The 14,459-nt window shown below is 44.2% G+C and overlaps 1 protein-coding gene across 1 annotated transcript in view; it reads left to right on the top strand.

Moving 5' to 3' along the window:
- Positions 1-3,513: 3,513 nt before the first annotated feature.
- The window catches only part of peak1 (pseudopodium-enriched atypical kinase 1), a 63,471-nt gene continuing 52,525 nt past the window's right edge, over positions 3,514-14,459 (top strand). Inside the window, exon 1 of the mRNA XM_067234789.1 lies at positions 3,514-3,645. The gene's annotated coding sequence lies outside the window, so the exon portion shown is untranslated. The remainder of the gene's footprint in view (positions 3,646-14,459) is intronic.

Raw genomic sequence — 14,459 nt, 5'->3', positions numbered from 1 at the left:
ACTACTTCCTGTTTTGGTTTACCGATGCTGATTTCCTCCTTGCCAGCTCACTTCCTGTCCACAATGGTCTGTGCGTGCCCTGGCACCAACCCAGCTCTCACCATCCCAGGTGCTCCTTTTCTAATGTTTCCTTAGGAGTTTGTTCCTCTTATAAACTCAAGTCCAGGTCAAGTCCAGTCAGGCTTCCAGTTCTTTGGTTCTTTTTAGAATACTGCTCTTGCGTAATCCGCTATCCACACTTAAAACTGGAATCCCAATGTTACAGTAATGGCCTACATAAAACCACAATAGACATTCTCCAACCAGTATATTATTCACTGCCTATTAGACCTATACACTGCAACTATACAAGAAACGCCATTTAGTGATAATTACCTGTCAGTAACTAGTCACTCACTGTCTGAAGTCTCGTCATGGGGGTCATGTGACCAGCTTACCCGCGCTAGTATGAGTAGGGAAAACCTCTCTTCTACTGTTATCCATTCCAATCGTTTGGATATTGAATGGCATTAATTGCTCTACAGCACATCCTAGTAGCAGGCATAATGTACCATTTTGCTCACCTGGACTGGAGAAGCCGGCTGTGCTCTGTTTTGCTCCTAGCTTCAGGCCTGACTTAGCCTGGTCCTAACCAGACTCTTGTACATTTCATTTGTACAGAGAGTCTGGCCTCGCTCCATTGACAAGCGTTGACTTAATTGTAGGCGGGTACTCTGTTGAAGTTTAAAACTATTGGATCTGCCCAGAGCCACTTTGATCTGCCATAACCAATCGCTAGCGTTCGCCTTAGCCAATTCCTTCACCACTACTGTAACAGAGCTAGCTGCCGTAGCTGGACAATCAAACTGTCCCTGAGCCCCGTGGGGAGGAGGGCCACAACATCATGGCCACCAACAAAACTCAGCAAAACTTGTTCTTGCTCTGGCTTTAGCTTATGGATATTCGGCAGCGTTGCCACAACGGACCGAATGGCTTCGCTCGCATCTTTCTTCGCCGCCATTACGGAACTACAACACAAACTACCGCACGACATCAACGTCATCGTTCTCAGCCACTCCCTCTGTTCGCTGATTGGCCGGTAGAAAATTAACCGGAGACATCTGACTTGCGTACCTCATGGCCAGACCTAGTACTGAAGCTAAATCAAAATTGAGCGGAAGTACGTAGGAGGACAGAGCCAGGCTAGGCCTGACCATAGACATGTCTATGGGCCTGACCCCCCGGACCGTAAGTAACTTGGACAGCTGAGTTAACTAGAGCTACTGCTGTTTAGTATATTGCTATAGCTAACCAGTACGAAATTATTATACAGGGTGTTGATATCACAGCCTGGAAACATAGCTGGATACATAAGAAATTATCACCATGGCCTGTGCATGTGGCGTCTATGCAGCTGTCTTTTTGCAGTGTTGGCTAGCTATCTCCCAGAAACTAACGAGTTACTTAACAAAACTGATGTTTTACTAAAGGTAATCACGCAGGTTTGTGACGTTTGATGTCAGTGACGCTAGTTACCTTCACTTTTCGCCACAAAAACTTCAATTATGCCTAAACGGAAGATAAAAGCAACGCAATCGGGACCAAGACGAACATTTGTCTATGTAGTGCAAATTTACTAGTTAGGGTGGGAAAATAATAAATATGAGATAATATAGGTTGTGCAGAGGCAAACACACCCAATAATTGGTGAAATGAGCTATAGAACCTGGTATTGTTTTGTGCCCAAAATATTCCCCTCTTGAAAAAAAAGTAGGCTACACATAGGCACACAAATTACTCACTCAAGTACAATGACAAACTTCCCCACCAATGCCCCCAAATTTCCCCCGCTTGCTTGCTTCCTTAACCTGCTTCCTGTTGCTGCTGCAAGCTTGGGTTTTTAATGGCTGAATTATAAGTGGTTTGGAAGACAGACAGGAAAGATACTGGTTTCCCGAGGAGAGTCATGGATCCTGAGCCATAGCAGGAATGAGTGAGTCAGAGGGGAAGCATCATATGCTGAGCGAGCAAATAGCAACTAGCTTCATTAGAACACAACATGAACGAGTCTAGTGAAGGATTTTGACTAGCCTACTTCTCAAAAGTATGCCCCTTTAAATATACAGCTTGTGTAACAAATATTTTTGTTGTTCTTAATACACATTAATATTAATGCTTTGACAATTTTTGAAAAAGGAATGAACCGTTATTCATTATTTATTCTTCCCTTACGTTCTACCGCTAGACAAACTAGCCTACTCTGCTGACCCAGTCAGATTTAGCATCACATCAACTGTGAATCACCCCTCCTGCTAATCTTCGGGGAAGACACTGCTTTGAAGCATTTTCAGTGTTTGTGATGAAATGCACTTTCTACTATGATAGATGTGTTACATTTAGATTTTCATCAGCGTTAGAAGCCTGCATCAGCAGCAGGCAGGTTCCTGCTTACTCAGTAGCTTTACACAAACACAGTCACAACTTTTGCATTGAGCTTGGTTGCATTGTTGATGAGAAATCATCTTCGATTGACTAGACTAAATGCATAAATAACATGAAACTGCAATTCTGCAAGTCAGTTGTTGCTCTACTACAGAATGCTCAAAAGAGCAATTTGAAGTAGTTTTTTTTACCTATGTTGGTAGGAGTTTTCACTTTGAAATGCAGAACATCGGTTTCATGTTTGTTTTCCAACGACTGAGGAAGACATGAATTACACAGGTGTACATTCCTATGTATTTATTTATCTTTAAGCAAAACATATTTGTAAAGGAGGGTGCAAATGACTGAAGCTTAACCTTCATCTTGTGCTCCCCCAAGCTGAAACCTTTTGGGTCTGGGGATCGAGCAAGGCGGAAAGAATGCGAGGAATGTGTAAAAACACGAGTCATTCCTACACCTCACCGTCAACTCCCGACTCTCACCTCTACCCAATACCAATGTTCCGGAATTCGTTCTCCATATGCTGTTGAGATTAATTTGTGTTTAGCTCCAATGAACGAGTACAAAAAGTATTTTAATTACTGTCACCAAAACACATCGTACAAAATACATTTTCGCAACACATTCCTCCTGAATAGTCTTACCCTTAGATTATAAATGATTTATTAACGCATGATTAAAAGTCATATCAGCCCTATGTACTGATGAGGTGATAATGAGTAATTACATTTTTTTTTAAGAGAGGCCGTGTAGGACTGAAATGATAGTGAAACGCAACTTGTCTGCCTCACCGTTTTTAGTAGATTTTCATAGGGAATATTCGTCAGTGATTGTTTCAATATTTGAATTAAAGGGTCATATCATATTTTTAGTTACGGTAAATGAATCCCCGTAGTAGATTTACTCAGAGCCACAGAAAAATATCTCTATTCTCTCTATGGCTCTGGATTAACTGGATTCACTGTTTTGTGCGCGTGCATTTCTTATACTGTCGACTCGAGCCCGCCTCTACCCCGTATGTGCGCGGAATGCGCGCTCGTGTCAAGTAGGGAAAACTGCAGCTGCACAGCCAGCCACGCAGAGGAGTGAGAGATCACATTCAGACGCATAGTCATTTGAAACACCCACGGGTTTGTCTTATTTAAGTTAAAGACAATATAAAATAAAGGGGAATATGCGTGTTAAGAATATAAAGAAAAGTGGAGGAAGCCGTAGGAGTTAAAAGTAAGTAGCAAAACTTAAATATCGCTTGCAATAGAACCCGCCTAGATTGTTCCGTTTCTAAGTTCCAAATGAAGAGTAGGGCTGTTAGGCTATGCCTACTCTTGACATTTTCGATAAAGAATTACTTGCCGTGGATGGTTTATCTACCCATTCGAACACTATCAAACAAACCCATATGAAAATACGTATTGACTCACTGTTGTTACAATGCCCAAATAGAGGGACACAACTTTATCAGCTTTAATGCGTAGGACTTTGTAACGTTGGCACTATTTGAGCTCTGCATGCTAGGTGGGGAAAACATTTCAAGAGTTACACTAAACCGACTTTCTTTAACGTTTGTAACTAAATATACATGATGCTGTTTGTTTTATAGCGGAGTGTGACAAACGAATGCAAGAGTAGCCTATGCTTCAGTTGCAATTTTGTTGACATTATGGTTACAATACGTTTGGGACAATCAGTTAGGTTCATATTCGTCTGGTTGATCTTCAAAAAAACGCTTGAATAATATTTAAATCAAAGCAATACACCACTGATATAAAATAAACACTGATTAGGCAATAGGCTAGGAGTAGCCTATTATTACTGTAGTGTCACATACCGCACTTTTGCCACCATCAGACAGCGCAAAATACTCCAAATGTCGCCTATAGAAAATACAAACGCTGGGGTGAATGTTTTGATATCATGGATTAGGCTACATGTATTTAGTATTTTCAAAATACACACACCTCATGCTACCTTAATTTGCTTCCTCGTTGAGTGTGGGAGAAAACAGATTTGGACATGTGGTGGTGTTCCTCAAGTTTACACCCACCGAGCATCAAGGAAGTAAAAAAACAGAATTTTGTAAAGTGTTTAATTCTAATTTAAAATTCAGTCGCATACTGTGACAGAATTGTCATGTAATTGTCGGTAATTCGTCGATCATTTCTCAGCACAGAAGGTGCATTCCGCCATGTAGGCTAGTTGCTTCTCACTATAAGCAGCTCCTATTGTAGCACAGGAGAAAGAAGTAGGACGTTTATTGTACAACAGTTTTTCATATCACATTTAAGACCATGAGCGATAGCCTGGTTCGTGTTTTGACGTGCCATTCACAAGTAGTCGAATGTCAACACTGTTCAGGATTGTGGTTGTTTTTACCTTTAGACTGTATGTGTTTCTACTTGAATTTTTGTCAGCTTGTTTAGTCTTTAGATTGTTGTTGTGGCTATTAGGGTGATGTTGAGAGGTTTGTGCTGTAGTTTGTTGGGTCAAAGTTGAAGGCTGTGAATTCTAGAATCAAAAGTGAAAGGTAAGTAATGGTAAGTGGCCAATGGTACCTGAGATGGATAACGTAATTCCATACATAGGTCTCGGCTGTCTTTTAATCACAGCAATATGTTGGTTGCTGCATGTAGTTGTGACAATGTTCGGACCTCCTGTCAGTTACAGTCCAAAACGGAAATATGCCTCCTCAGGTGTAGTTTACCTCCTTTTATTGTTCAGAAAGGCAATGAAGGCCTGTGGATCACTACCCTTACGTTATACACAATGGCAGAGGTACATAGTGTTACGTAGAAGGTTTGGCAAGGCAAATTGACGTTGTGTCCTTGGGCAAGGCACTTCACCCTACTTGCCTCGGGGGAATGTCCCTGTATTTACTGTTAATCGCTCTGGATAAGAGCATCTGCTAAATGACTAAATGTTATCATTAAGTTCAGAATGAGGATGCAGTTCTTTTGTATTTTGATACATGAATGACAAGTGACAAACTGAAGAAGTTCAACCTAAACTGACTTGTTACTTTACTTATTTGTGAGTATAGTTTGGTTTGGTTTTAGTGTAGTACTATGGGATTGTAAAAGTTAAAGTAGAAATAACCATAGTGCTGTTTATTGTGCAAAGGATCAGTTCAGATCACAAGTAGCCTGGTACTATTACTGCTACTTGAATCTGTCATCACTAAAAGACAGAATTGAGAATTCGCAATTTCAATGACTTATCATTCATGATAATTTGTTTATTTAGCAAATGTTTTTATCCAAAGAAACTAATGAGGGCGATCTTGCAACCTCTTTGATCTGCAGTCAAATGCTCTATCACTGAGCTATATCTATTCCCTATTCTCCACGTTTATCTATTGATTTAAATGCTGAAAGTGCTATTTAAATGACACCTATTATCTGTGAGGCTGTTGCACAGTTAACAGGACTTGTTGCTTCTCATCTAAGAGGTGATTTTCCTACACGGGTCAGAGAGCCATACAGTTCTACAGATCAGTCATGTTTATCGGTCCTATAAGGGTGGTGTTAAAGGTGGGGAAGAGGCCCAATGGTAGGATCCAGTGAAGCCTGATGTGGTGTCCCACCAACAGACAGGGGGAGGGGCATTTCATGTGACACCATGAACTCTGTGACTGGGGGCTTGGGGACAGGTGTGACCAAGGAGTTGCATCCAGTCAGTCTGGACAACACACACACGTACACACTGTGACGTGTTAACAAGAAAGCCAGTCTATTGCACATTGCACAGGAATATATGTTGTTTTTGATGGAGTACCAAGCTGTTCTACAGCGTCTTGGGCGTAAGGACTCACTCCAATTCCATGCTGAGTTGAATGCTACACCAACGTTATGATACGTGATCACTGTGAATAATGTGCCATAATAATAACTTAACCCTTGTGCTGCCTTCGGGTCACATGACCCAAAGGTTCATAATGAACCATTGTTGTGTTTACCCAATTTTACTTTTTTCTTTTAACCTTCGCAATGAGGGGGGTCTGAGACAGCCCAACGGTTAAAAGAAAATGCTTCACTTTGTTTTGTATGCGGTAAAGTTGGCGCAATACGACGGTGGGTCACAATGACTGATGGGTCAGAATGACCCGAAGATAACACAAGGGTTAAGATCTTAATTGCAGCCTAAAATCATAAGTGATTAAATCATAGGTGTTTTTATGGTACATATTTTTAACAGGTTTGTCTCCAGAATAGTGCATGTGTATCATGTCTGTGCTCGAGGCTATATGACTGCAGCACAATGAGGGCATAAGAGGGGATCATGTGAGCTTGTCTTGAGAGCTCATTCCAGGTAGCAGACACCTCTGCTGTTCAGTCTCAGGGGTTGTGTGATATCAGATAGGGGCGTTCATCACTGTCTCCCCCGCCGTCTTGCATGGGAGTTAGGTGGCTGAGCGGTTAGAGAATCGGGCTGGTAGTCAGAAGGTCGCTGGTTCAATTCCCGGCCGTGCATAATGACGTTGTGTCCTTGGGCAAGGCACTTCACCCTACTTACCCCGGGGGAATGTCCCTGTACTTACTGTAAGTCGCTCTGGATAAGAGCGTCTGCTAAATGACTAAATGTGTGTATGTGAGAGACAGAGGGAAAACCACATGTGTGTGTGTGTATGCAAGTGTGGTACTGAATGTAGGTATGAGATAGTGACACAGGTCTGGGAGGCTGTGTGTGTGTGTGTGTGTGAAAGTTTACCTTGTAATATTTCATCTGTGCTTGATGCATTCTGAAAATGTTATGTGAACTTCAACATAGTTTGAGTGCAATACTTGCGATGGCCTGCATTTGTTGCCATCAGTAATACTTTTTTCTTTATTGCAGTCTATTCTTTTCTGAAGTGTTTCATAGTGATTATTGCATTTTCCACTGTTTAAATGCAGAGCTGAAGTTTGTTTAAATGTGGATAAAGTTTCTACTGAAACCACATATCTTCCAAGACACTATTTGCTGAGGGCACGACAACTTGCTTTTAAAATTCTATTGTCAAAATTGCTGTGGAGCATCGATGCCAATCACCTCCCTTAAAACTTTGTCCTTTTCAACTGAAGCGTGTGATTTAAACGTGTGTTGGCCAGTAAGGGTCAAGCAGAGTTCACCTTTTAAATCTTTTCCCCCAAACTGACTTCACTGCAATACCCTTTTAGGAGGATTTAACGGTGTCAGCAGTTGAACAGACTGGAGTGAGATAGTCTTGCTGTGTCCTGTGGGGTCCAGAAAGTCTCCTAGCAGATGGAAAGAAGAGACCCAGGAGTGACTAAATCTCTTTCTTCAGTCCAGACTCGTTAACGTCTTCTTTTGAAAAGATGATGGATGTGGGAATCACTGGTGAGATGAACGTCCTCTTGACAGACATGCTAACAGGAATGACCTGAGGCGCCGTGCCACAGAGCCGATGAGGATGTAGCTGATCGCACACCTGAAGTGAACGACCAGGTCGATTTTGATGATGTAAATATGATCATAACAGTGAAATAGCTTGGTTATCTGACCTGCGCAAATCAAAATAATTTACTATAGGCTATATGGTTAATACAGTATGATTCCTAATCTGAAATGTGTCTGTCAATATTACAGACAGAGTACATTTTATTATCCTCAACCTCCTTTTAATTTTTTTACTGCAGCCTTCTTCCTGTTAACATGAATTGGACCTCAGCCAGAGGCCCCCATGTCCAGGCACTGGCCTCGAACACACTCTTAGACCCTGAAAGTAGAGGCTTGTTTAGGAGATCCTCCGTGGGGCGGTTCCAGCTGTGTTGTGTTCCGTAACATTCTGTATACACAGCACAAAGAATCTGCATCCTCTATAGACCTAAAAGTTAAATTAATCTAGTTTACAGATGAGACATAATCTCATAGCAGTTCTGTTGGAAATTCAAATTGGGAAATTCAGTTGATACCAATCCCATTAAAATCGGGTGACCAAGACCCTTGTACCCCCCGAGATATTCTCTCTGTGACACAGTGTAACCCCCCACCCCCACCCGGTTACTTAAAACCGGTTTCTCCTTTCATTGGGCCAGGGTTTTAAAATATCCCTCACGTTAAGAGTGCTGACATCTCGCTTCTGCAATCAGACGTACCTTTCACAGCGGAGTGCTGGCACCAGTCTGGACCTGAGCCTGCGGCCAGTCGTTGGGTCCTGTCGGGTCGGACCAGAGATCACCAGCCAGTGTATAAGCTCAGTGTGTCAGGGGCTGTGATTACTGGAACAAGTAAAGGCAGGGAGCTGCTCTTCCCACTAATCTAGTCTAAGATAACATTCTACAGTGGAAACAGAAACACATGACCTCGTCTTCTGCTTGTAGCTTGACAAACCTAGCAGAATGATTCTGGTGATGTTTGAACAGACCCACAACCTGGTTAGGGTCAGGACACGGCATGGGCCTATTGTCAGCATTACAGCGTCATTCAGTGTTAGGTTGCACCCTTGTCCACAGTCAAACCTGACCGTGATCACTTTGGTATGACACCGAGGGTACATGGTGTCTTGGGTTACCCCAGCCTGGTAGGTGCTGTGAATGAACAGTCTGCTTGTGGATCCGGTAGATTCTCAGATGTACGCTGCCTATGTTGGCCTTGTTTACCAACCTGACCCCTGGTGCTGAAGTAACATCAGATGACCTGAAGAAGAGGCACTGGCACGCCTTCATGCTATCACACACACTTATCTCAGGCTGTGTGGGTGTTGGTGTGTGTGTGTGCACGTGCATGTCAGAGCATTCCTGACAGCAAGGAAAACAAGCTCCTTCAACAACCTTCAGCCTAATCAAACCAAACCTGCCCTTAGAATCACAGCACCACAAGGCTCTGGTTCAGTCTTATCAAACCTGTTCATTGGTGGGCTGCACGGTGTAGGTACCAACTGCAGCTTTTAATGATAACAGCTATTTGAGCTGTGGATTCTTTAAATAATTTCAGTTCAATAATACAGTATGAGTCATGTATTTCAATATCCCTCCGCCTCTTTCGGGACACTCAGTGATTTAATTGGCAATATCAGCACGAATGTGATACTTGCAGAGTGGGTGTAGGGCAGACACACTCTCATCCACACCCAGTAATGACTGTGACTGTGTTGGCATTGTCCAGAATACTAAACCAAGTTATCTTGGCTGCCTGGACTATTGTAGTGTTGGTCCGAATGTTACTTAGTAGTCAGGCTGAGGTGTGGCAGAACTGCGTTGTGTCCCTGGTGGGAGACAGCGAGGAATGAAGGACTGCTGAATGAAGGACTCTGTTTTGATGTGACGGCAAGAAAGCCTGAAAGACTGATCAGTTAAGCCAGCTGGGACTGTCAGCATGACTGGCTGACAACAGAAATGTTATAATTTTCTTGTGTCGACTCGCATTCCAGAATGTTTGTGTTGTTTTCCCTGTTATCGTTATCCAACTGGTAAACTCAGAGAACGTCTCTTCCCTGAACAGACACATGGTGTTTGTGTGGGTGTGCCAGTAGTTCTGGGCATGAGGTCACCTGCTGTAGTTTGTCGGCCCAGTGCCACCCCTCCACCCCCCTCCTCTTGCCCTCCTGTCCCCAGGGAGTGTGTCTCAGCAGCACATACCTGTGGTAGCTCACACAGGTGACATGTGACAGGAGCTGAGAGGAGATCAGAGGAATCCACTGTGTGCTTGCCAGGCAGTCAAGGTGGGTCTGAAGGAGCTGGAGGCTAGGCTGGAGAAGGAGGGGGAGGACTGCCACAGCATTGCAGCGAGACACCTGCTGTGTGTCCGTGCGTGGGTGCTCGTGCGTGTGTGATTGTATACAGAATTGAAATTGAGGATTTTTCAGACATCAAGTGAGAAATTCAGTTTGTCCCTTAGCTATAGTGTATTATCAAGCTGAACACATTTCTTTTAAGAAGTGTTTATTATTACCTAAAAACCAGCCATTATTCTGGATTGTATACCTGATGGGAGTTCAAATACCTTTTAAATACTGAAAGTCTGTTAAAACTTCCAAACAAAATTTAAAGTTTTTCTGTGAAGATGGAAATTTCAGATGCCCTACATTTTTGAGGAAAAAGTTTTTCTCCTCCTCCTTCAATTTTGATTAAAAGCTAGCTCTCACTGCACATTATTTCTCAAATTGGCGTACTCCATTGTTAAGACATTTTAATTAACTTCAGTTAAATGAGGAGCTATTAGGCAAACTATGGACTTCTGATGGAGATTAAAAACAGGAAACATACTTGAACTTTCATCTTATTTTGTACGAAGTCTCTATATTGCTTTTATTTGACACAAATGGTACAACACATTGTGGTCCTCTGATAACGTGTTAGCAATTCCCACAAATAGAAGCATTTGACTTTTTCTCTGATTTGATGAGAGACTGTGCTATTTAGTTTGGTTACATTGGATGACATTAGTATGGTATGGTGTTTCTATGTAAATATTTAACTAACTTGGCCTAAATAACAGGATGTAACTTCACTTTCGGAGCAGGCAAGTCCACCAAACTGTGATTAGCCCTAACAATAAACACTGTGTACCCACCCTGCTGTGCAGGGCAACGGGTGACTGCCTTTACCATGGCAACCTTTAGATTCTCTGTGTACCCCTTTAGAGGTGTATGTTGTCCAACAGCCCTACATGTTGAGAAGGACCACAGTCTGGAAATGGGAGGGTAGGAGACAGGCGCTCCGTCACACTGTCACCAAAAAACCACCTGTAGAAGGCAGGGTTGGTTGGATCCTGCTTCTGTCAATCCCCTCTCGCAACACAGGGTTTAAAAATAGTCTGTGATGCCATCTGCATGTGATGCAAGCCCTTGGCTCGTTGACCAGCTCAACCCTCTTTTTTCCACTCTGGCTCCAACAGGAACCATAATGACATCATGACTAAGAGGCGCTGACCGTCTATCCCAGCCTGCTGACCAGCCTTAAAGGGACAAACTATCCCAAAATGAATCTCTTCCATCACCAGAACTCCTAACTATGCTGCTCCAGTACTGGAGCATTGTGTTATGGCAACGGAGGAGGGCGGACTGTTTTGATAGGCTCTTTGATAAGTTTGGCCGTCTTGGCAGCGTCCTGGCAGACTAGATTAGGGTCATTTTGTGATTCAGCTTTCCTAACATTGAGTCTGTCAACGTTTTTTATCTTCTCACTAGTGGTGATAACATCATAGTTTATAACTAGTGCCCTGTTCCAGAAGCTAACTGACTATTATTATATATTAACTAACCTAATAAGACTAATTCATTATGGACATCCAGTTCACTGTTACCTTACAGAGGGGATATACAGAGTTGCGTTCAGCAACAAAACAATTCATTGTAGGTGTCTTCCCCAGTGTAAAGTTAGTTATGTACTGCAGAATGCCTACTTCACTCATGTCAACCATGATTTATGCACAATTTCATCTTGAAGTGGCCACATTTCCAGGCTCAGCTAAAGGTCAGGGTGAACTCTGGGTCGCTGCCATGGGAACTGGGCTTGGCCCAAAGACACGCTCCACAAACCACAGTGAACAGTCTGCCATGCTCACTCACACACACGCACGCATACCATGTCTCTAGACCTGGCACTGACGAGGGCCAGATTGAGATGAGTTCCTGCTCATACTGTATGAGGGGGCCGCCTTCCGAGGGGGCCGCCCTCCGAGGGGGCCGCCCTCCGAGGGGGCCGCCCTCCGAGGGGGCCGCCCTCCGAGGGGGCCGTCCTCCGAGGGGGCCGTCCTCCGAGGGGGCCGTCCTCCGAGGGGGCCGTCCTCCGAGGGGGCCGTCCTCCGAGGGGGCCGCCCTCCGAGGGGGCCGCCCTCCGAGGGGGCCGCCCTCCGAGGGGGCCGCCCTCCGAGGGGGCCGCCCTCCGAGGGGGCCGCCCTCCGAGGGGGCCGCCCTCCGAGGGGGCCGCCCTCCGAGGGGGCCGCCCTCCGAGGGGGCCGCCCTCCGAGGGGGCCGCCCTCCGAGGGGGCCGCCCTCCGAGGGGGCCGCCCTCCGAGGGGGCCGCCTTCAGCCCACGGTCTCACTGCTGTGTCACTTCCCTGCTCTGGATTAAGACTAGATAAATGCCAAGAAGCAAACAAGTGGGACAGTTGTTTAGGAAAGGCCCTGCAAGACATTGTGCTGTTCTGTTCTAGAAAGATCTATTAGTATGAAGTGTGATTGTATTCATCTTTAACTTTGTAATCAATTATCTTTCATTTGAACTTCAGGCAGAATGCAATGCATGCTAATTCAATGGATTCCTGTCAATTAATAGTAAAAGCTATGAGGATTGTTTTCCACTGAACTTTTGAAGACAGTCTTTCCTGGTTTGACCGTTCTAATTATTTTGGCAGGAACCGGAACTATTAAGCCTTTTATTTTATTTCTTCTCCAAATCCGTCTAGCCAAGAGTGGGCTGATATCATGCGTCTTTGATTCCAGTTCTGAAGTAATCAGTTGATTCGGTTCCAGATCTCAGACGACTAGCACTAGCCTATCCCTTTGGTGCACCCATGCTTCAGACTGCTCATGGTTCACTTCCTTAACACATGGAGCAGTTTAGGTCCCTTCGCCCACGTAGGAATAGTTCCTGTCAATTAGGACGTTAAAGGAAGGAAGTGGTCACAGCTAAGACCACAGGCAGAAGGGAAGCCAACGGCTTCACTCATATTTGTGTTCCATCCTCTGGAACGGTTGACCCCTTTAGTCAGCCACTCTGCAGATTTCTCTCTCTTTTTCTCTGCATCTATAGTGTCTCTCCCCCTCTCTTGTATCTCTCACGCTCCCTGCCTGTGTGTCTCTCCCCAGCGTGGGATAGACAGAGGAGGAAGTAGGGGAATACACTGTGGTCACAGGCGGGAGAACATGTAGAGGCTGGGAGGGAGGTCGCACATTTTTTCAACCTTTTGAAACTGTCAACTTTTTTCGCAAAACTATTTCAAACACATTTTTCAACATATTGCAACTTTTTGTCTTAACTTATTTCAAAAACAACCTTTCAAAACTTGTTTTTCACACAGTGAAAGGGGAGTAGTACAGAGAAGCCTAAAATGGAGTAAAGCAGAGCAGAGTACAGTAGAGTCAAGTACTCAGCAATGATACAAACTTTTTTGTTGAAAGGTTTTTTCCCAAAACTTTTTTTCAACCTTTTGAAACTTTTTTCTAACCTTTTGAAACTTTTTTCTAACCTTTTGAAACTTTTTTCCCCCAAAAGTTGGGAAATCACTAGAATATTGGGGAAACATCTACAAAGCAGAGAGTGCAAGATCCTCTACTCTTTTGATTTATAACTACCGTCGCTGACCCTCTGGGGCACTCCGGAAATAGAAATCTCAGGAGAGTGGTAAAGCAACACCCAGACCGATACACACACCCCATTCCCCACACACACACGCACTTACTCATACACAGATACTGACACACACACTCACTTACTCATACACAGATACTGACACACACACTCCACACACCCCACAGGCACCACCTGGTGAGTGGGAAATCCTGACCAGAGGGTTGCAGGGGTGAAGTCGTTCCGCCCCGTACATGACCCCATGGGACCCATTGGGCCCTAGGAGCGTTTGGGGGTGAGGGGGGGGTCGGGGTCAGAACCAACTAGACGCACACAAACACACTATACCTCTGTTTCTAACACCCTCACATACACTTCCTGCTCCTCAGACCTCAAGCCAATAAATATTAGTGTTGGACTCTGCTTTAAGAGCCCGGGGCATGTCGAGCAGGACGGACCTCTTAATAAGGGAAAATAAAAAAGGCTTTTAGTGTCAACAGTTGGATCTTCAGCTTGGCCTGAAGCTGGCGTGTACTCTGGTTCAGTCTCTGTACCAGAGTACATACAGGTCCTTATATAGCTGTGCTTGAATGGGAGCTGACTGCCACTAGGGTGAATACAGATGGAAGTGGAATGAGTGGTCGTCCCCTTGTTCTAGTGACTCATACAGGAAGCTCTAATGGACATGGGATTCATTGAGGTTGTAGTCAGAAGGGACTTTTCACATGACATTTGACATGTTATTCATTTAGCAGGTGCTTTCATCCAAAGAGAGAGACAGAGAGTGCATGTAAAAAGTACAGTGGAAGA

Source organism: Osmerus mordax, chromosome 4, assembly GCF_038355195.1.
Source record: "Osmerus mordax isolate fOsmMor3 chromosome 4, fOsmMor3.pri, whole genome shotgun sequence".
In the NCBI taxonomy this organism is placed as follows: domain Eukaryota; kingdom Metazoa; phylum Chordata; class Actinopteri; order Osmeriformes; family Osmeridae; genus Osmerus; species Osmerus mordax.
The sequence above is the reverse complement of the archived record's forward strand: the minus strand, read 5'-3'. Positions and strand labels throughout refer to the sequence as shown.